The sequence below is a fragment of the Panicum virgatum genome, chromosome 2N (genome assembly GCF_016808335.1).
Source record: "Panicum virgatum strain AP13 chromosome 2N, P.virgatum_v5, whole genome shotgun sequence".
Lineage (NCBI taxonomy): Eukaryota > Viridiplantae > Streptophyta > Magnoliopsida > Poales > Poaceae > Panicum > Panicum virgatum.
Window position 1 is genome coordinate 45,926,285 of NC_053146.1, and position 22,003 is coordinate 45,948,287.

The window sequence follows — 22,003 nt, forward strand, 5'->3', positions numbered from 1 at the left end:
CAACTAGGGATATACCTTTGTAGCTCATGATAAGTTCAGCTGTCAGGATCCTCCTTTTTGTCCATTAGCGGACTGTCCGCGATATCCTAGCGGACCGTCCGCCTTTGAATTTTCACATTGCCGCTCGACTGAAACTGCCTCTGGCAAATACTGCCCAACACAGGCGGACCGTCCGTGGTCCTTTGGTGGACTGTCCGCAGTGTATTTTTGCGATTGAGAACTTCTCTGGTGAACAAGTCCCATGAACGGCGGACTGTCCGCCTCTTACCTGCGGACTGTCCGCACTACCAAAATTCAGACAGCCCAGAATTTTGCCAACTTTCACAATTTCAATTTTGAATTTGTATCATTGCTCATATAAAAATCCAAAAAAACTCAAATCTTGCATGAAAACCTTCCAAAGACTCATATGAACAAGTTACAATAAGAATTCAAAAATAAAACGAGTAAAATCATGAAAACTCATAAATGGCTCAAAATTGCTTCAAAAAATCAGAAAAATGAAACAAAGAGTATCCATAAGAACCAAATGTCATATGTACTAGTTTTCAAATCATTTTTGAGAAGTCAATGACATTTAACTCATTTTCCAATATGCAAAATGATTTTTCATCCAAAACAAGATTCAACTCAAATAAATTTGCACGCCATCAAATATTTCCAATAAATCATCGCAACTAGAAAAAGATACTTGTATGTTGTAGTACTTGGACTTCATTGTTTTGACTTGACATTGGGATGAGAATAGCACTAGGCTTCAATTACTTGACTCAATCACATGATGAACAAGATAAAACCAATTGAGTCAAGCCTCCAATGTCATTGGTACCTACACACATTTATCCACGTTTTGATGGTACCCAAACTAGGTTGGGTCCTCTCAAGTTATGAGCAACATACTTTGGCAAAGCCTTAGTATGAATAGCGGGATGTTTTGTAATAGCAACAAATGAGGTACCCTTACCATCCTTTCTAAGCATAATATTTGCATCAATTGAAATAGGCTTAGAATTATTACCTAAGGGACATGAATAAGCCATGTGTCCCCTTTCCCGGCATAAGTAGCATCTTCTCTTTTGTTGAGCCTTTTCTTCCTTACTCATTTGATGCTTCTCATTGCCTTGCTTCTCATTGTTTGCTTGAGCCTTCTTCTCAAACTTGTTTGGGCAACCCGAAGCTAGGTGACCCAATATTGCACAACTATGGCACTTGATGTGAGCATGTGGATTCTTATCTTGAATCTTGTTCTTGCTCAACATCTTGGCATCTTGAATATGAGTTGGATGCCTTGCTCTTGCCTTGCCACCCCTTCTTGTTCTCTTTTTCATCATATTCAAATCATCAACTTGATCATCATGGTTGATCTTGACTTGAAGTTGGGGTGCCTTCTCTTGCTCAACTTGTGGCTTTGGTTGAGGTTCTTGTTGCTTCACCAATTGCTTGGTTGGGCACATTGAGGTGAGGTGACCCCAAGTGCGGCACTTGAAGCATTTGATATGTTTAAGCTTCTCTTCTTCCTTCTTCAACTTTAGCTTTTCTTTGTTGGGGCAACCATTTGCAAGATGTCCCATCTCATGGCATTGAAAGCACATGAAATGAGATAGCTTCATTTCTTCTTGCTTCTTCATCTTTCTATTATATTTATTTTTGCCCCATTTCTTGCCTTTGCCTTTGCTCTCGATGAAACCAATGCCACTCATGTCACCGAAGCTTCTTTGATTTTTGATTATGCTTTCAAGGGTGACTTTTGATTTTGTCCATCTCTCTATCTTGTTGCTCAAATACTTCACTTGACTTTGGAGCTCTTTGTTTTCTTCTACAAGGTTAGTCTCATATTGCATAGTAGAAGAAGAACAAGCATCTATATGTGAAGTACATGGCATAGACAATAAATCATCACATGAGCTGGATACATGTTTCTTTCCTACATCACAAGGGTTAGCAATATTTTGCAATTGATCTTTTAACCCATGTGATGAGCTCTCACTAGTTTTAATTCCTTTATTAGAAAATTTGTTAGTGAGTAAAGCATGGTCTAGTACCAAATTCTCATGAGCAACACTAAGCTCCTCATGAGTCAATTTTAGCTCATCATGTGAACAACTCATGACATAAAGTAGATGCTTTTGTTGTTCACATGTGTCTTTGAGAAAAGAGTTTTCTTTTTCAAATTTGATTGTTTTGGCTAACACTTCCTCAAATAATTTGGTCAAGCTAGCATATCTACTCAAGAGCTCATCATATGAATTAAGATCAATCACATTGCAATTTGATACCTTTGTGTCACCTTGTGACATGAAGCAATGTAGAGATGGAGATGAGCTTGACATAGCAATATCATCCATACATGAGCCAACTTGATCATCAAGTATGCTTGGAGTAGAATCATAATTTGCAACACTTGAATCATCATCAATCATGTCAAGTGAACTTGTTGTAGATTGATTATCATCGTCATCACTTGACCATGAGGTGGAGCAATCTTCCACAACCACCATGTCATGGATGTGCTCATCATCCTCATGCACTTCCTCCTTGGTCTTATAATCATCATGATCATCGGAGGCCGCCCCACATTTCTCATTTAGATAACTCCAAATCTCATGGGCGGTTTCCTTGTCCATGATCTCATCAAAAATGCAATTATGCAAAGATCTAAACAAGATGTTAGTAGCTTGGATGTCTAGATCTAGGCATTTCTCTTGTGTTGGAGTTAGATTTCCTTCATCTAACACATGAGAAAAACCTACATCCACCATCCACCACATTTGAGGGCAAATAAATTTAAAATTACATATCATCCAATTTTTCCACCGTGCAAAGTGTGTGCCATCAAAAATATGTTGACACTCAACATCTAGCCCATAAGTCGCCATCCTCTCGGGTCGGTAAGGACCACAAATGAGAGACCTCGGCTCTGATACCACTTGTAGGGTCGAGATGGCGGACTAGAGGGGGGTGAATAGTCCTTTCTAAAACTAATTGCGCCGGCTAACCGAAACTTATGCGGAATTGAAACTATTCGCTTAGCCAAGACTACACCCCTCTAACTATAACTCTAAGGCACCTCCAAAAAGATCCTACACAAAGCAAATGGAGTGCCAAGCTAGTAAGAGCTCTCTTAATAATTCTAATGCCAAGTCACACAAGCCTAAGCACTAGTACTTCACAAACCAGGGGAGCTCCTACACAATTCTAATGAGCAAAAGCACAAAGCCAACCTAAGCTCACTAGATGCTCAAGGACAAGGATACACAATCCAAATCCAAGAGCTCAACTTGCTTAGTTACACAATCTAAGCAAGAGCAGCTAATTAAGCTACACAAGCTAACTAGATACACTAGGATCTCTACTTCTAGCTACACAAGCAAGAAGATGATTAGCAAGCTACACAAGCTAACTAATCACTAGAGAGCAACTACACAAGCACAAGATATAGAAGAATGTAAATACAATGCTTGTGATTTGGAGAATGCAAACCACCGAGAAGAGTAGACAAAGTTGACACGGTGATTTTTATCCCGAGGTTCACTTGGTTGCCACCAAGCTAATCCCCGTTGAGACAAGCTCCAAGGTTGCCGCCGATCCTCTTGCTAGTGGTGACTCTCAAGTCACACTCTCCCACGTGGAGTGCTCACACCGAGCTCTAGCACATGATCCGGCCGGACCACTTGTTGCTCTTCACGTCTCGCTCAACTAGAGTTGCTCTTCGCGGCTCCCGCGGGGTGAGCACAATACCCCTCACAATCTCTTCTCCGGAGCACCGCACAATCTTCTTGCGGGCTTCAACGGAGCCTCTTGCCACCAAGCCGTCTAGGAGGTGGCAACCTCCAAGAGTAACAAGCACACCGGCTTGCAACACGATCACCTAGTGCCACTCGATGCAAACTCTCAAAGCAATCGCACTAGAATCGCTCTCTCACTCGATCGGATGATTACTATCAAGTTAGAGTGAGTAGAGGGCTCTCAAGCACTCTCACACATGGACACCAAGTCCCCAAGGTGCTCAGCACCTCAAATGGCCGGCCACACCCTCTATTTATAGAGGGAGGCCCCAAACTAGCCGTTACACTCAAATCCCGTGAAAACTGAGTTTTCGCGGACTGTCCGCCTCACAAAAACCGGACCGTCCGCCATTTAAAACCAACGGCTAGAACTGCAATGATTATGTGTCAGAGTCGACCGTTAGAGCCCCGGGCGGACTGTCCGCGCCCCTGGGGCGGACTGTCCGCGGTTCAAAACTTCGAACCAACCGATTTGCAAACGTCTCTGACTAAATCTGGAAGTTACCGGCGGACTGTCCGCTCCCCAGGGGCGGACTGTCCGCAGTTCAAAACGTGAGCACACACAGAAACCGCAGTGTTTCTGTCCCAGAAATTTCAGTAGGAGGCGGACCGTCCGCCCCCAAGGACCGGACGGTCCGCAGGTCATTTTGGGCACCCAAGACAGAACAACCAAGTTTCTGCGCCCGTTTCAGCTTTTAAAGGCGGACCGTCCGCCCCCATGGACCGGACGGTCCGCAGGTCATTTTGGACCACCCACAGAGCCAAAAACGGTTCTGTTTGAGCTCAACCGAGATAACGGCGGACCGTCCGCCCCTTAAGGGCGGACCGTCCGCAGGTCTAGGGCGGACCGTCCGCAGGTCTATTTCCAGCAGAAATGTACCTCGGTAAAACGGCCATAACTCTTAGCTCCGATGTCCAAATTAGGTGATCTTGGACTCTATGGAAAGCTAATTCAGAGGGCTACACAACCCAACTGAATTCTTGATCCAAAACACAATGGATCAAAGCAGTATTCCACTCCAAAAGACAACCTAATTTCCGGAGAAAACCAAAAGACCTTTCTTGCTTCCCAAAGTTGATCAACATCAACTCCAACTCTTTCTCCTTTGCAAATGTGCCAACACCACCACGTGAACAACACCATGTGCATGTGTGTTAGCATTTCACAATCATTTTCAAAGGATTTTCACTTGATCTCACCACGCCACTCGATCCTAGCAACATCGCAATGTTAGATCGCTCAAGTGGCACTAGATGACCGATATGCAAACAAGTTTGCCCCTCTTGATAGTACGGCCATCTATCCTAAATCCGGTCATGCACTTCTCTACACAACCTTTGACCGGTGAAATGAAATGCCCTACAAGTCATACGTTTGCCTTGCGCATTCCATTTCATCTTCCCAAATGTTGATGCCACACAAGCACCAAACTCCATCAAGCCTTTTGATCATCATTATGAGTCAACACTTGGCTTGATCTTTCTTAAATGATATGATCCACTCCATATCATCACATGACCTCTTTGGTCCATCGATCTTGACCTTGCTCGCTCTTCACCGTTGCCTCGGTCCATCGGCGCCAAATCTTGCCCAAGCTTCACCGCCTCGCGGTCCCTCGCTTCAAAGCCTTGACTTGCCCTTCTCCATTGCAACCGGTCCATCAAGCCAAGCCTTGTCTTGATCTTCTCCACTTTGGTCACATAACTCCATGTCATGTTTCATATGCAATGAGCTCCTCGATCACACTATATGAGCATAGCATCAACACTTAGCCATTTCTCCTCCATGGCACATGTTGCTCATACTAGTGTCTTTGTGTGGACTAATCTCCTGTGTATCTCAACATAAACACTTATTAGTCCACATAAGTTGTCACTCAATTACCAAAACCAAACAAGGGCCTTTCAACGGGAGCCAGGTGGATCGCGCATGTCGGCTGATCAGACCGAGTATGCGCAAGGCGAGACGACGATGGGCAAAGTTGATGGAGGCATCCCGATCGGTGGAGGCGACGACGAGCCGGCGAAGATCGACGTACGGATGAGGCGATGAGGTGGGCGGCACAGATGGGCATCCCCTAGGGCACCGTCCATGTCGCTATGCCGCACAGTTGAAGACGAAGAAGAGGCCGGTGAAGTCGATGCCGACGTCGAAGTAGAGGCGTGAGGTCGACGGGCGATGGGCGACTCAATCTCGATCAGTGATCGAGCGAAGAAAAGATACAACAGCAATTTTTCGTGTAGAACTCTTGATATGCGCTTAGCAGAACACATCACCCATCTTATCTTCTCCCCTCTCTGCACATCACGCATCACAGTCTTGTGCGAGAGAAAGAGAGAGTAGAGGGGCGTCACGGGTAGTCGATTCGGAGGGCCTGCTTCTTGGGAGCGGAGCCGCCTGCTGGATCCCGCCAGGGAGGGGCCGCACGGAGGCAGCGCGGAGCCACCTGCCACGGCGCCCAGCCTCTGGAGGAAGGGCGCACCCCGGGGCGGACGCGCGCAGCCAGCCGCGGCAACGTCCCCAGACGGACCAAGGCCCGGCGGAGCGGAGCGGAGCGGATTGGCGCGGCGTCGTGGAAGGAGAGCGCGGTAAGAAGCGATGGAGGAGTCCGACGTGGATTCACCGGAGGAGGCAGGTACGCTGGAGCCGGACGGCCGACAGCGGATTCCGCTAGGGAAGAAGCGGTAGAAGGGGAGGCGCGGCCAGGCACGGCCACCGCGGCCGCCGGGGTGCCAAGGCCTGGCGGGCGGAGCCACGCCGTCGGTCGTGGAAGATGCTGCCGGATCCAGCGGAGTCCGCCGGGGAAGGACGTGTAGAGCTGACCTGCCGGCGGCGGATCCTGCCAGGGCAGGAGCGGGAGGAAGGAGGTCAAGACCAGCCCACGGACGGCGACACCCGGGTGAGTTCTTCACGATCTGTTGCTGCGTGACGACGACGATGGCGGCGGATCAGATCGATCTGCCGCAACACCTAGAACAACGGCAGATCGAGGGATCTGCCGGGAAGAAGTGGAGGGCGCGCCCCCCGGCGGAGATCGACATCACGCCGGGGGGGGCGCTAGGGGATCGTCGTGGGGGCTTGCTGGGGGCGAGCCAGAGATGGCCGGCGGCGCCTGAAGAACAAAGGCGCGAGGGGCAGCGGAAAAGTTAGGGTTTGTGGCCGAGGATCCTAAACCTAAACTCGTGATACCATGTAGAATAATAGGATTGGTGTAACCGATGGATTGTATTGCATTGAGGCCTCGGCCGGTATATATAAGAATACAAGACTTGGGGTGCAAGGCAACCCCACCGGATATGTATGGCAGTCCGGATACAATATCTAAACTACCAAATATACTCTAACAGTTATCTTGGTTATTAGCCTCTTAACAATGTAGCTCTTACTTAGTTTAAATTGCTCTTTCCATGTGTCCTTTTTTTATTGAGTATTCTTTCAGGTTCTTCTTAATCCTGAGAAGCTCTACTTTTAAATATTTTGCACAAAATATATCTGGTGTAGTTAACTTACAAAGCCAAAGCCTTCGGATTTGTAAATCGGCCCAACCATTGTGTAACCTTTGCAATGCTTTGAAAGAAATATTTTGATGTATGGAACTTCATGTATGACCGCAGCTATACCACCATTTTTGCTTCCTTTTGAGAGTGCATCAGCAAAATCATCTGAAGTTTCATATGCTCTGACCTTTCTTCTGTCAAAGCCAAGTTCTTCTAATAAATCTCCCACATAAGAACCATTATGATACCCTACATATTCACCTTTTTTAATGAGTTCATGAACATCAGTTTCTGTGGGTTGAAGCTGTTGCACAGTGAGTATTGATGATAGATTGGCTGTATAACTTGACGTAATCACGAGGAGTACAAAGACCCATACAATGACAACCAATCTAGACAATATACTGTCCACCCTCTCCCCTGCAAAATGGCGGAAATCAAATATGAATGAATCTAGGTTTGATGGTATACATTCTTAATAATATATGTTCAAACATCTATCATATATGAAAAATGATTGTGGCAATACACTGCAGTGGGATAATTGCATAGTTCTAAAGGTGTCCTAGGCGTCTAGGTGGACCCAGCTCGCCTTGGGCAACAGCCACACCTTGTCGCCTAGGCGTCCAGGCGTACCCAGCTTGCCTTGGGTCGCCTTGTTGCCTCATAATAGGTTACTTATTTTTCAGTCCCTATTTTTTTTCTAATTCTAATAATATACATGTTAGATTTGTGTCTTCCAAAAGAAGCAATTTACTAGTTGTGAAAAATGCAATTCGTCGTATTGAAAGAAGAAATTCCAATAGCATAACTCACTATCTGAAAAGGAGAAATATATTGCTATCCCAAGCTGGCGAAAAAATGAACCAGTCAGTTCAGCATTATTAATGCGTCTCTCCAATAGCCAGATGACAATCCCTGTGTAAATGAAGAATGCGATGCTTCCAAACCACAAGTCAGTAGTTAATGGCTTCAGGAAAACCCATGCGTTCTTATTTGTGTCATCCTTAACTGGCACAATCATTGCTACTCCAACTCCAGATTCAGTGTAAGGTAGGGTGAAGTCGGCGTAGGAAGTTCTATTGTACCTGATGGTTATATCTCCGATTGCTGCATTGTATACCTGCAAGCATGACCTTTGGTGTTATATAAGAACGAAGCCATTTATTTAATTTAATTACTGGATGATCAATATGCCCTTCCTTAAGCCCTGCATGCATTGGCAATTATGAGAGCTCATGTACAACAAAAATAGTAATAGCAACAGTTACAATGGGGAATTCTATCATGTCCCAGAAAGGAATTAATGTTCTTATGCTTTGAGAAAACATCTAGTGAGTCTTGCCATAATTTGTTGGTTCATGCAATTGATAATGCTCCTTGATCTTACTGACAAAATAAGAACAGCAATTCCTTACCCCAAGATGAACTTGGTAGACAAAATCATTATAGCTCCCAGAGTCTGCATTATCAAATGCTACATATTCGTAAGGTATTGCATACGGTAGTCTCTTTAACACCTCTTCAAATACATCAATGGCATATCCAGTAGCAGTTATTGCACTGGTGATAGGATCTCTTTCCACCTTCATAAACTCAGGATATCCGCTTGTCCGTACACCTACACGGAGTTTTTTTCCATTAGTAGGAATTTGCCATCCCTTAGGCACCACATATAGTTCTCCTGGCCAAATTACTGGATTAAGATCAGGCATTGAGTTTACATTTGTTATTTTTGATCCATTTTGATCCAGCTGCCTAATGATCCCATGCTTTGCTGTCCAAAAGCCTATCTCTTGTGAACCTCGTCCAACCACATTAATTAATTATCTGGAATATGGAAGGTTGCAGCTGCCTATTTTCAAGGTCAAAATCACCACTTAGGCCTCTGAACTTATTGTGTAAGATTTCATCTAGGAGTTTCGGACCAATTGTAGACGCAACCATAGTTCCAAAACACGTTGAGTTCTTCCTGTGCTGCTGCTTGTGAAATATGTCGTCTACCTTGCTGACCTTCTCTGCTGCTTGTGCCAAGGCCCAAATAGCATCATAACCCCAGAGTCCGAAAGTGCCTAGCTGAGATGGGCCGTTTTTTCTTTTTTATATTTTTAAAAAATAAAAATTTCAAAAATATATGTTCGTTTTGAAATATTTCAAAAATATCCCCCTGTCGCCCTCCCATAGGGCGACAGGCCCTAAGTGTAATTTTTTTTCCTTCAAATTCGCAACGAAGTCCCTGGCAAAAAAAAGGGCTTGTCGCCTGGGCGACAGGGGCCTGTCGCCCACCCCAGGGGCGACAAGCCCCTGTCGCCCGTTGGGGGGGCGACAGAGTTCCCTCCCCCTATATAAGCCCTGGCCGCCATATGCCGCCATCCCCTTTGTCATTTGAGCCTAAAAATTCAGGAAAAAAGAGAGGGGTGAGGAGGAGAAAAGCGGCGAAGCTCTGCCGAATTGCGTACTTGTGATCTACCGGTAACTTCCGTATGAATCTATTGATATTGTATAAAAATTTAATTTAATTAGCGGATTAGCTGAATTAGATTTGGTGCTTTAGAACACTCGTTTAGTATTACAATTTCAGTACTATTACAGACTTGTTTTTAAATTAATTATGAATTAGAAAAGAATTACGAAAGTACCTTATTGATATTGCAGCATAAGGCAATGGCTGCCTCCAATTGTGGAGGATTTTCATGGACCGAAGAAAAATCTACTATAATACTTGATATCATGACACATCTTGTTATCAGTAAGAAGTTGGATCCGTTAGCGGATGGTACGATAGAGATGGTGTTGTCCAAAGTAGTAGAGTTTAAAGATTTCACATTATTTCGAGGTATTACGACGCAAGATGTAAAGGGACACCTGCTAGAACGTCGGAAGATATACATTAGAGTATGTGAACTAGCGAATCATCCTAATATCATTGGATTCTTACAAAGTTCTTGTAAGATATGGATGCGGCCAGAGGTTTATGAGATGCACATTAATGTAACTCTCATTCAGTTGTAATCCCGTCCGTCATTTCGAATCCATATTTATGAAACAGTAACATTGTTTTTTAATTATATGCTAGGATTACCCCGAGGACACGGAGTTGATTAACAAAACGATACTAAATTTCCGTAAATTGGTATGTATCTTCGGTGGTGGACTTATGCCGCAAACTAGACGAAGGAGGCGGATAAGATCTTCGGGTGATAGTACTTGGCCTGCGCAAGAACAGATGCCTGGAGGTTCGTCAAGTCATGTTGCACCACCTGCAGCACAAACTTGTGTTAACTGGGATGACGACATGGATGACTTCATGCCCCCCAAATCATGGCCTCCAACACATGATGTTCCTCCCCCTTACATGAACCTAGAATCAGAAAGGAGACAAAGGGAAAGGCAAGAGGTTCGTCAAGTCATGTTGCACCACCTGCAGCACAAACTTGTGTTAACTGGGATGACGACATGGATGACTTCATGTCCCCCAAACCATGGCCTTCAACACATGATGTTCCTCCCCCTATACATGAACGTAGATCCAGAAAAGAGAGAAAGGGAAAGCCAAGAGGTTCGTCGAGCCATACTACACCACCTGCAGCACCACCATCTGTCAACTGGGATGACGACCTAGATAATTTCATGCCATGATCTATAACATATGATGTTCATCGGTTTAAGATGTATTCGCATTTAGTATTGTTAATGTTGTATTATGCTTGTATGTATGTCTCGTACCTAACTTGCATTCACTGGACATGTACATAATGTCGAGTTTGAATCGTAATTAGTCGTAATGGAGCATCGAAGTATAAACATGTCACTAGAATACTAAAAAACACACATTTAATTAATATAAGGATAAGAAATAAGAACTAAGAAATGCATTACATAATGTGAACCATCAAATTTTACATCATAATACAACGATAATGAAACACACATCACACATGCAGTGGCATGGAAGAATCCGTTGCAAACTACGGTAAACAGATTCCGAACTAACCTAACATGCCTTAGGTAAATTTAAATAAAAAACAGAACAAACACAACAATGCAGCATGTCACTACCATTAGGGTAGTCCTAGTAGCCGTACCCCCACGTAGCAAACTGCGTTGAGCCTTCTCCGCAGTATCCACCCATTGCAGGTGGTGCAGGCGGTGGTGCCGGAGGCGCAGAGCCCTTCTTCTTGTGACAAGGGCAGTTGCAGTAAGGAATAGTGCATGGTTCATCCTGTGAACTGGCAGCATTGCTGGAATCATCAACTTCGTCGTCTTTGTTACCCTCGCTCACTTCCTCATAATGGTTCACCTTGCATTCCAGATCAAAGATCTTTATCTGGAGGTACTCGATGAACTCCTGAACAGAATCAATTGGTGCAGGATCGACCCACCTAGTAAAACCACAGTTTTCTGGAGCATCGGAAGACTGCAAAATAAATTTCATGTAAGGTGTCTCATTGAAGATAAAGAAATGAAAGAACCGAGTATTACCCATGCGTGTGGACATTTAAAGAAACGCCGACCGCCATCCATCACGTCGGTGCACATCTGCACTAAGCAGTCCTCACCATGTTTGCATTTTGGCCACGGTTCTCTACGGTTATCGTATTGTCGAAGAGGAGTTTCATTGGTAAATTCACTCTTGTGCTGTGGCGGAAACTCAAACACTGGTTCCGGAAAGGAATCAGGTCCAAGAAGCCCCTCCCATATTATGGGGTCTCCCTTTCTTCCCCCTTTTCCTTTCCCAAAACCGTAGTAATTCTTTCTGCTAGACCCACCTCCAGACATTGGGTATACAATGAGCTTTGGTGTTTAAGTGCTGCTGGGAGTTCACAAACTTCGGAGTATTTATAGACGCACAAAGGTCTGATACCCGGAGTGTGGAGTGTAAATGCACCTAAAAAAACTATATGACAACACAGTGAAGAGGCTAGCTGACCTAACACTGAAAAGGCTAGATTCGATTCTCGAAATGACTACTCGATGCAGACTCACAGCGCTGCATTGATGCCGCTCGGTCGATCGGGCCTAGATGCCGACTTTCCCACTACACGCCACAGACCTGTGCTGTAGAATGACAGGTTCGTCGTCCTCGCCAGAGAGACTGCTTTGAAGGTGAGCTGGAGTGGTTGCCGTGTTGTCACATCTTTTTGAAATGGTGGAAGGGCACTGCTAAACATGTCACGTATGTCTGGGCAAAGAATGCGACATTTGGGAAACCTGTGATCGCCGTGCTGAGCAGTGGCAACCTGTGATCTCGTACTCGCAGCTAGATACACTATGGTTCCTATTTTGAGCTATTCGAGCGTGTAGTCATCATCATCGTCGGCAGGATCTCGGCCGCTAACTCCTACCGCACCTAACTTGTCCTTCATTAAATCACGGAAAAAATTCGCAAGAACTTCCCTTATTTCACGAGCATTATGGAACCCACAAACATAACAAGTTCACATCAATAGTATGTATAGAATCAAATGACAAGTAAACTAGCACAATCATAAACATCGGATACAAATAAGCGGTCCACAGCTATCTCATTACAAATAAACATCAGATATATCTAACCACCCCTAGGGCGTCGGACCCTCTTAGCCCTCTGCTGGGCACGGACATGGCCCTCGGAGTAGGTGAGAACATCCGGAGACCTCACCTGTCGCTCAGGACGCGCAAGGGGCTGCGGTGTCTGCTGCTGAGAAATCCCAAGTGGTGCTCCTCCTAGCTATGAATACCCCAAGACATCGGGGTCACCTTGCACGGCAGGCTCTTCTGGAGACAAGCTGTCGAAGTCGTCTAAGGTGGAGGTCTCGTTATCTGGTCGAAAGGAGGAAGAAGAAGGTCCGGCGCCCGCATCGGGGTAGAATCCTACGCAAAAAATGTGGATGTTAGCGTACGCTCATATATTTCGTAATGACATGTAGAAACCGAAATAAGAAACATAAACTAACCTGTGTAGACCGATATCTGTGGCCCCGGTACCATCCCTGGATACGGTCCGCCAACTGGTGCTGTCCCTCTAAACATTCCAGTATGGCCGAACGCAGTAGCTGGATCGTATCCTGTATGTGATATTAGTAAATATGTAAGAACACTTGATCTAATTTTAAAGAGATATGTACGTTACCTGCACTTGGGAAGAACTGCGACGTCGGCCCGTGCACGGTCGACGGACACGGGAACGACGACGAGGCCTGGGACTACCTGACACGGACACGGTCTTCGTACTGCACACGGCTTCCCAAGTTGTGCACTACCTGACGCAACTGATCACGCTGCCTCGACCATGCCTCTGTCTGCTCAAACTGGGTCATTGGGGATCCGGCACGTACCCTCGTCAGGTAAGTCGAGCAGTCCGTCTCCATCATGTTGCAAAGGCGAAACTGCATCCATTCAGTAAAGGTACAGTTAGAAACACATGAATTATCTTACGAATATGAATATATATATATATATGCAAATATGATCAAGAGACTCACCGCGCCAGCTAGTGCCTCCACGTGGTGCCGGGCATAGCCATCCTGAGGCCTCGCCTGGTGTGGTTGCGGGTGAGTGTCAACATAAACCAGACGAGCCCGAGTCCGGGGTAAGTACCAGGTGAGGTAAGCCCTAAAGGAGCGGTCTGTGTGTGGTCCTGTTGGAGGGACCAAGTGCTCGTCTGCCTGTTCCCATTGGTCCACCCACGGCTGCATCTTGGTGAGCCAATCATCAGAGCACGGCAAGCCACTCCTTGACAACCTACAAAAGTGGACCCCACGAAGAATCGTTAGATTTGACACGAATGTATGAGCCAAGTTCATTCATAATTACATGTGGTCCTGGCGACTGACACGCTCCAACGCGGTGGGCACCGGAAACTCCTGGCGCTGCCCAAACTGTCTCCTGACTCTCCAGGGGCAATATGCCTCAACCGCGATGTCATAAACCAGGACGGCGGTAGTAAGCCACAGCCTCGCATTCGCGGAGCAGTGCGAAGACAGGCCTGCTGGTGCACGGGTAGCCACAGCCTCTAGGCTGTAAGGCTCCCAGACAACGTCCTCGGGCGTCAGCATGTCGAGCTCCGAAACAAACTCAGGATATGCGCGTCTAACCTGCGCATGCGCCCAGGACCTCTGCATTCCGAATAAGTAAAATTAAAAGTGCGCTAATACATCATGTAACAATGAATAACAAAATTAGATTTGTTGCTAACGTACCTGACGCCAGATCCAGATAGTTCCCATAGTGGGCCTCTCGTCCTCCTCGTCGCCGTACATGCCCCCGTGGTAAGACTCGTGGCTGACTATGGGCCGACCAACGGCTAGCCTCTCGTACGACCAAAGCTGTAGCAGTAGTGGGCACCCTGCCAGGATAGCGTTCCCATGTGTCTTCATGCAGCCGTCGCAGAGTCCACGGTAAGTGGCTGCAAGAACCGCCTCACCCCAGCTATAGGGCGGTACGTCCTCGTCCCCATCCGCAATCTCCCGTGCATACGGAAGGAGAATCCTATCGACCGAGTTGCCATGAGTGTTGTTGAACATGATGTAACCAAACAACCAAAGTAGGTACGCCTCCAGCGATCTGGTCACACTATACTCGCCGGCATCCGCAGCCAACAGGGGCAGGCTGCATAAACAATTAAGATTAATGGTTTCAACTGTCAATGGAACATGTGAATTGTAACAATTAAATTTATATATGAAATGAATACGTACTGTAAACTGCAGGAACCAGGTCTTCGAAGGACCTGCTGCTCGCGGGTGTGGGTTGATCGGACCTGCTTCTTCCACGCGGTCAACCAGGGCAAAACGGGCCTCCAGCTCATCCTTCCACGAGGCCGCCACCACACGCGGACCTACAGCCTCCCCGACGATAAGGAGGCCGAGGAGGTAGGCCACGTCCTGCAGCGTAGGAGTCATCTCCCCACACGGAAGGTGGAACGTGTGTGTCTCCGGCCTCCATCTATCAACGAGCGCCGTCAGGAGGGATCGGTCGAGCTGAATAGGCCCAACCTCGACAAGACGGCTCAGAGTCAGTAGACCGGCCTCACGTAACCTGCAAAAAAACAAAATTGTCGAAACAAAGGAATACCGACGAATACATAAGTGATAAACAATAATATTTCATTACATACCGGTCAGACCAATCGTGGTGTATAGAGATCGCCTCCCCGGGTGGACGAGAACGTAGCACCTCTAGGGCTCGGTGCTCAACAGCTGCAAAGTGAGACCTGTGGCTCGAGTCGATCACTGGGTCTAGCAAGGAGTCCATCTCCATACCTGCATTCAAAAATATATGAGAACACATAGGTAAATATATATTTCATACAAACTGGACACATAGGTACAATAATACTTCATTACATACCTGCAATATTTCATTACTACATATTACAAATAATGAAATACAATTGTGGATCATGACACCGAATGCCTTCCACGAGGAATTCTCGCCGATGCTCATCTGAACGTAGGAGGTGCTCCATCTCTGGGATTTCCGGAAGGACCGACGTCAGCAGCATCGTGAAGTGCATTCTGAGGACACTTCTTGTAGTTGTGACCCAATGCTCCACATTGGCTGCAACACTTTTGTGCCTTGCTTGCTTCCGACTCGTCCATACCATTCCGAATACGACGTGTCTGACGGCGGCCTTTGCCTTTCTTAGTGGCTGGATCAGGAATAAACATCTTATTCTCATTATCCTGAGTGAAAGGCCCCACAATTCCAATCCCGTATACCTCATGTCCCCAGGTGGATACAGCTGCTTCCTTGCTGAAGTAAGGTAAAACAAATACTCCAGCCTACAACACAGACTCTGCACATGCCGCAATGAGATGGAAGCATGACAAATGCAATAACTTAGGCTTCATGCAGGAGCAGAAGGCTTTGCCATCTACTGTAATCAAACTCTCCTTTACCACCCTATCTCTACGGATACCACGACCACTTCTATCCTTGCATAGAACCTCAAATCTATGCTCCATTGTACCTGTCGATATGACGCAGTGCAGTTTGACCTTTTCAATCTTCTCTTGAATATATTGTGTCACTCTTTTGCAAAACTGAATTTGGGGGTTGCTGATGTTTATGCTTGCAACCGTGTAACGCTCTCTGAAATACTTCATGCACCCATACATGATGAACTCAACAATTCCCACAAGAGGAAAGGCACGACAAGAACGCATAACCATATTGAAACACTCTGCATGGTTCGTTGTCTGAATACCATATCGTATTCTGTTGGTATCATAAAGGAATGACCATTTCTCCTTAGGTGCACCTCGAATCCAGTGTGAAAATGGCTTTTCAATTGAATCCCTAGCCTCTGCAGCCTGACTCGTGCCTGCTCCTGATGCCCTTACCTTCACTAGCTCTGCAGTCAACTGATCAAGCATCTGCCATAATGCATTGAATTTTCTCTGTTGATTTTGGGTGCACAACCTCTTAAACAGGTTCTTAAGATCCTTGTTCTTGAAGTGGTCATAGAAGTTTGCACCCATATGCCTAATGCACCACCTGTTTTGGACATCGGGCCACAATGGAGGCGTTGTCGCAGTTCCACGTTGCAATTTCAGTATTGATTGCAGCAGACATGCATGCCTATCACTAATAAGGCACACATCTGGGCGTGCAGCAACAACATGAATCTTCACTCGTTCAAGGAACCAATACCAACTGTCTATGTTCTCATTCTCAACAAATACAAATGCAAGCGGAACTATTTGGTTGTTGCAATCTACACCGATTGTGGTGAGTATCTGACCTTTATACATTCCAGTCAAAAATGTGCCATCAATGCAGATCACCGGAAGACAAAACTGAAATGCTCTAACACAAGCACCTATGCAAAAGAAGGCTCGTTGCATAATTCTTTGTCCCCTAGTAACGGCTGGTACGAGGTATGTGTCATAAAAGCTTCCAGGATTACTAGCAGCAACCTGGGATAACATACGAGGTAGGTTATCATATGATGCCTTGTATGTGCCGAACCGCATCTCGAACACCCTTTGTTTAGCCCGCCATGTCTTCAAATAACTGATGGTGTACTGGTAAGTCTGCTCAATGTGTCGAACAATCATTTTTGGCTCATAATTAAGGTTGTCCATAATAAATCCATACATTTGCTTTGCAACAAAGTCGCATGATATATTACGATGCGAGGGAAGAACTTCTGACAGCAAACAAGTGTGTTCTGTCACAATGGAACATTTCCAGTTGGACTTCCATTTTCCCTTGAATGCATGTACTCGCCATGGACATCCATCATTCACACATTTCACCTCATATTCTTTACTGCCAGACTTTACGACTCTGAATTCTCATTTCAATGATATTGCCCATAGTCTCACTGCATCTTTTACGGCTTCAATGTTTGGATATGTTGCACCTTGCACTACCTCATTCCCTCTGTACTCCCACTCCTGATTTCGTACATCTTCTGCGACATGACTGCCAAAACCATGCTACTTCCACTCTTTTGGCAATGAGTACTGCTCGTCATCAGAGGAGCCCTCATATTCGTCCATCTCTATTGCGGTTTGGTCTTCTTCCTCCATCTCGTCCACAATGCTATGTATTCTCTCTCCCTCGTCCCATGTTTTGGTTCTCTGTCTCTTCTGACTCATCTTGCTCAACATAATTGGTCTCTCTTCGAATACTCAGAGTTCCTTGATCTGCACAATGTTGGATTTCATTTTGTGTCTTCTCTCGGATTTGAACAAGAATGGCCAGAGGCCACCCACGCTCTAGAGCTGCTTGCATGTACTTCTGCCAGTCATCAGTGCTTTGTATCATCATCAATTCCCATAATTCACTTTCTACCTCCCAATTAACAAGAGACTGGACGGTGATCACATGTGTCAACAGATCAACACGGAACCCACGCTGCAGTCACTTACATATGGAACCAAAACTCCTTTCTAGAGGTTTATCTATGGCGCTAGATGTGCACTTAAAGGCAGAAAGATCTACTCCATTTGGCCCATACATAACATTGTAGTCACCATAAAATACTTGAAACTGCATCTTGCTCGACATATCTGTATATCACATAATACTTATCGAGTTATACTCTTTACTTCACTACCTTATTCAATAATCCGTAAAAACTAAGTATAAGTATTCATAAGTACGTGATGACACTCAAATTCTATACTGCATATGCCAAATTCTATTCTAAATCATAATTAATTTATAAACACGTCTCTAATAGTACTGCAAATGTAATAATAAATGCGTAGCACTAATTTTCTAAACTAATTTACTACTACGTAACTACAAACTAAAGTATCATTAAACTCCTACTTAAATGGTTCTACTATAGCACTAATTAAATTAAATTACTCACCCCTACTTAAATTACTCCTACTTAAATGCGTAGTACTTAAATAGAAAAATATATAAACTAAATGTACTAACCTGCAGATCACAAGTGCTGAATCCGGCAGGACTTCGCCGCTTCCCTTCTCCTCACCCCTCTCTTTTTTCTGGATTTTTGGTGGAATTTTCGGGCTCAAATGAGGAGGGAAGGGGGGTTGGAGCTTATATAAGGGGGGCTCCCCGGTCGCCCGCGGGGGGGGGGGGCGACAGGCCCCCCTGTCGCGCCCGTGGGCTGGGCCCACTGGTCGCCCGAGAGGGGGGCGACAGGCCCCCCCTGTCGCCCGTTGGGGGGGCGACCAGCCCCTTTTTTTCCAGTGACCTCGTTGCAAATTTGAAGAAAAAAATTACACTTAGGGCCTGTCGCCCTATGGGGGGGCGACCGGGGGGTATTTTTGAAATATTTCAAAACGGACATATATTTTTGAAATTTTTATTTTTTAAAAATATAAAAAAGAAAAAAGTGCCTGAGATGGCGGGTCATTTGGGTAGTCTTGTTTGAACCTCTTGTTCCTGTTAGAGAGTTGTATAGGCTGGCCCATGGGCCTTTGGTTGTGCCAGTCATATTGGCCTTTAGGGTTGGGGCGCCCGCACTGTCCAGGTGCGCCCCCCTAGGATTAGATCTGGTGATTAGGATAGGCAAGGATTCCCTGATAGGATATTTCCATATACCTAGGCATCCTTGCCTATATGTACTTGTACTCGTGCTTTGCACCCTAATCAATCCAATCCTATTCAGCCATACCTTCCTTCAGTTCCATCTTGTAGTGAAATCATCAAGTTCCTTTGATTTAGGCACATAGAATTTCACACCCAGTGCACCATTCATTGCATCAAGAATTGAAGGGTTCAATGAGATAATGATATTTGCTATCCCATCTGTTACAATCCATGCATACATTTCACTCATCATTCCTAACTCCTTGGCCTTTGTGAAGAGAGTAGAGGCAATAGAGGATGACATGTGCACAATGTATACTCTTGTTTGCATTGTCATTAGCTTGTAGAGTTCTTGTTCAAGTTGGTACTTGCTTGCTGATACAGGGATTGCACTACGGTAAGGTATAGAAGCTCCAAACTCTTGGAGGGCATCAACCAAGTATGGTATGATGCCCCTACCATAGTCTGTGTCTTCATAGATTGGTACCACTTCTCTCCAACCATAGCCCTTAATGAGAGCAGCAATGCAATTCACTTGAGCTACATCACTTAGTGTTGCACATAAAAAGTAAGGCACAGAGCTAGATGACAGAGTGGGACTAGTTGCAGTAAAGGAGATAACCGGTACTTGACTCTTATTCCCAAGATCAGAGACAAAAGTAGCCTCAGAAGATTTTTGTGGACCAATAATGGCTCTGACATTGTAATTCTCCAGCAGGTCAACAGCTGTGTAATTGAGTAGGGAAAAACTGATTTGATGAGAGGTTTGTGTAGATTCTAGTTGCAGTTAAGAACTTCTGATTTGACATAATGGAATGACACAGGCTATCTAGTCATTTCTTCAGATAGTGTTGGATTCAGAATTTTCTGACATGGACACAGCAGTAGTGAGCTTGCTCTACTTTGTAGCAGCTATATTTTGTATGAATTTAACTTTAAATAGATGTTGGGTTTTTTTTTTCGTTTAACTTCACTGAAACTTGCTCCTTCAAAGGGTTTACGATGCACAGATTTGACTTCATTATGATGCACAAACCCAAATACAGCTGTTGTTTTGATTTATAAGTTGCATCCTGTATAAAATTTAGTGACAAATTCTTGTAATACTAAATGTACCTTCTGATGCAGCTTGGACATTGTCTGCATTGGAATCTCTGATTTGGAGAACGATCTTTGTTGTATAGTTCCCATGGACCACATAGAAATCTTCCATGGCCATCAAAATACTGGTGCGTGCCATCTTGCCCACCAACGACTGCAAGTTGAGGATCACTCCAACATTGAGTGTTGCTGCTCCACTCACAGTAGCCCTATGAGCAAAAATGGCATTAACGAACAACAATAAGAAGGTGGTTCTAGCTGCTATCTCCATCCCTTGAGCTTTGTGAGTTCTGGAGAATGTGTGGGGCCAATGAAGTATTATATGGAAACTCCGATAAGTCTGGAACTTTTGCTTTGACTTAGTCCAATCACACTTCAGTAAGTTCTCAATTAAAAAGCTGAACTTCCATTATGTATTGTCTTTCATTTTGAAAGCCCCTGACATTCTGTTTATACAAATTCAACATATCTGACTACCTCATTCTGAAGTTGCTGACTGTGGAATTTCGAAGAAATTCATGGTGACAACACTAAGTCCAAGAATGGTATGGACAGCTGTAAGCTCTGAATTAAAATTTCAAAACTTCCACCATGCCTTCTCTTTTCCTTGTGAAACAAGCTAATAGTCTATCTGTTTATAAATATATAATAATCCAAAGTTTATGAATACCTGCGTGGTGAAGTTGATAGCTGCAGAAGTTCAAGGAAATTCCGGTGACAACAAATAATGATATGGACACAAGGAAATTCCGGTGACAACAAATAATGATATGGACATGTTCTTTGGTCAAGCAAATGTCTGATCCTTACGGAATGGAATTTCAAGAATAAAGTCAAGAGCGAGTTGCATGAGATGACCATCCGTGCATAAAGCAATGGAGATATTGTTGACAGTGAGCAGCCAAGTGCCCAAGTCAATGGGGCTTTCTTGTGAGGGTAAGTACCGACGGATTGACCTTGAGGGAATTGAAGTATCATGCTGTGCATTAGAGAATCTTATCGCTTGCTGTCTGGAAGTTTTATTCATTAATTTATGCATAAGGTAGTGGTGGAAAATATACTTTCTCAAGGTAGCACTTGAAAATGTCGGGGAAAAATATTCAGAACATAGTTGCCGTCTGTTTCGTCGCCCATGCATACGTGTTCAAGTGTTGCTGCTGTTGTTTAAACTATTAGCACAACTTGGGAATTCAACTTGCGCCAAGAAATGCCCTCTGATCTACTCTAACTCGAAACAACAAAACGATCCACGCCATGTTCTGCTTCCAGAGGTGGCGGTGGTGGAATATTCTCATCTGGGTTTACCGTTGACAAGCCCTACAGCGAAAAAGTTCGGCGACCGCTTCATCTCCTTTTCTTCCTCGACGCGGCAGCAGCACGATAGCCCTTGAGATTGGTGATTGACAGGGAAAAAGATCATGGTTGATAGATGCAACATTTTATTTTGATTCCAATTTTACCACACAAGATAGTGGTTCAAGTCTTCAAGAACTGAAGTAACGTATTAGCAAGATTGCTAATACAGGACGAAGAATAGCGACAAAGGAACATAGAAGATTAGAAGTATGGGGCCGACCGGCCAAGGACTGAGCTAGTATAGTAGTATGGGATCATTCCAG

General features: G+C 45.0%; 1 pseudogene; it reads right to left on the reverse strand.

Annotated features, from left to right (window-relative positions):
* The window catches only part of LOC120662677, a 28,403-nt pseudogene extending 7,311 nt beyond the window's left edge, over positions 1-21,092 (reverse strand).
* Positions 21,093-22,003: the final 911 nt, after the last annotated feature.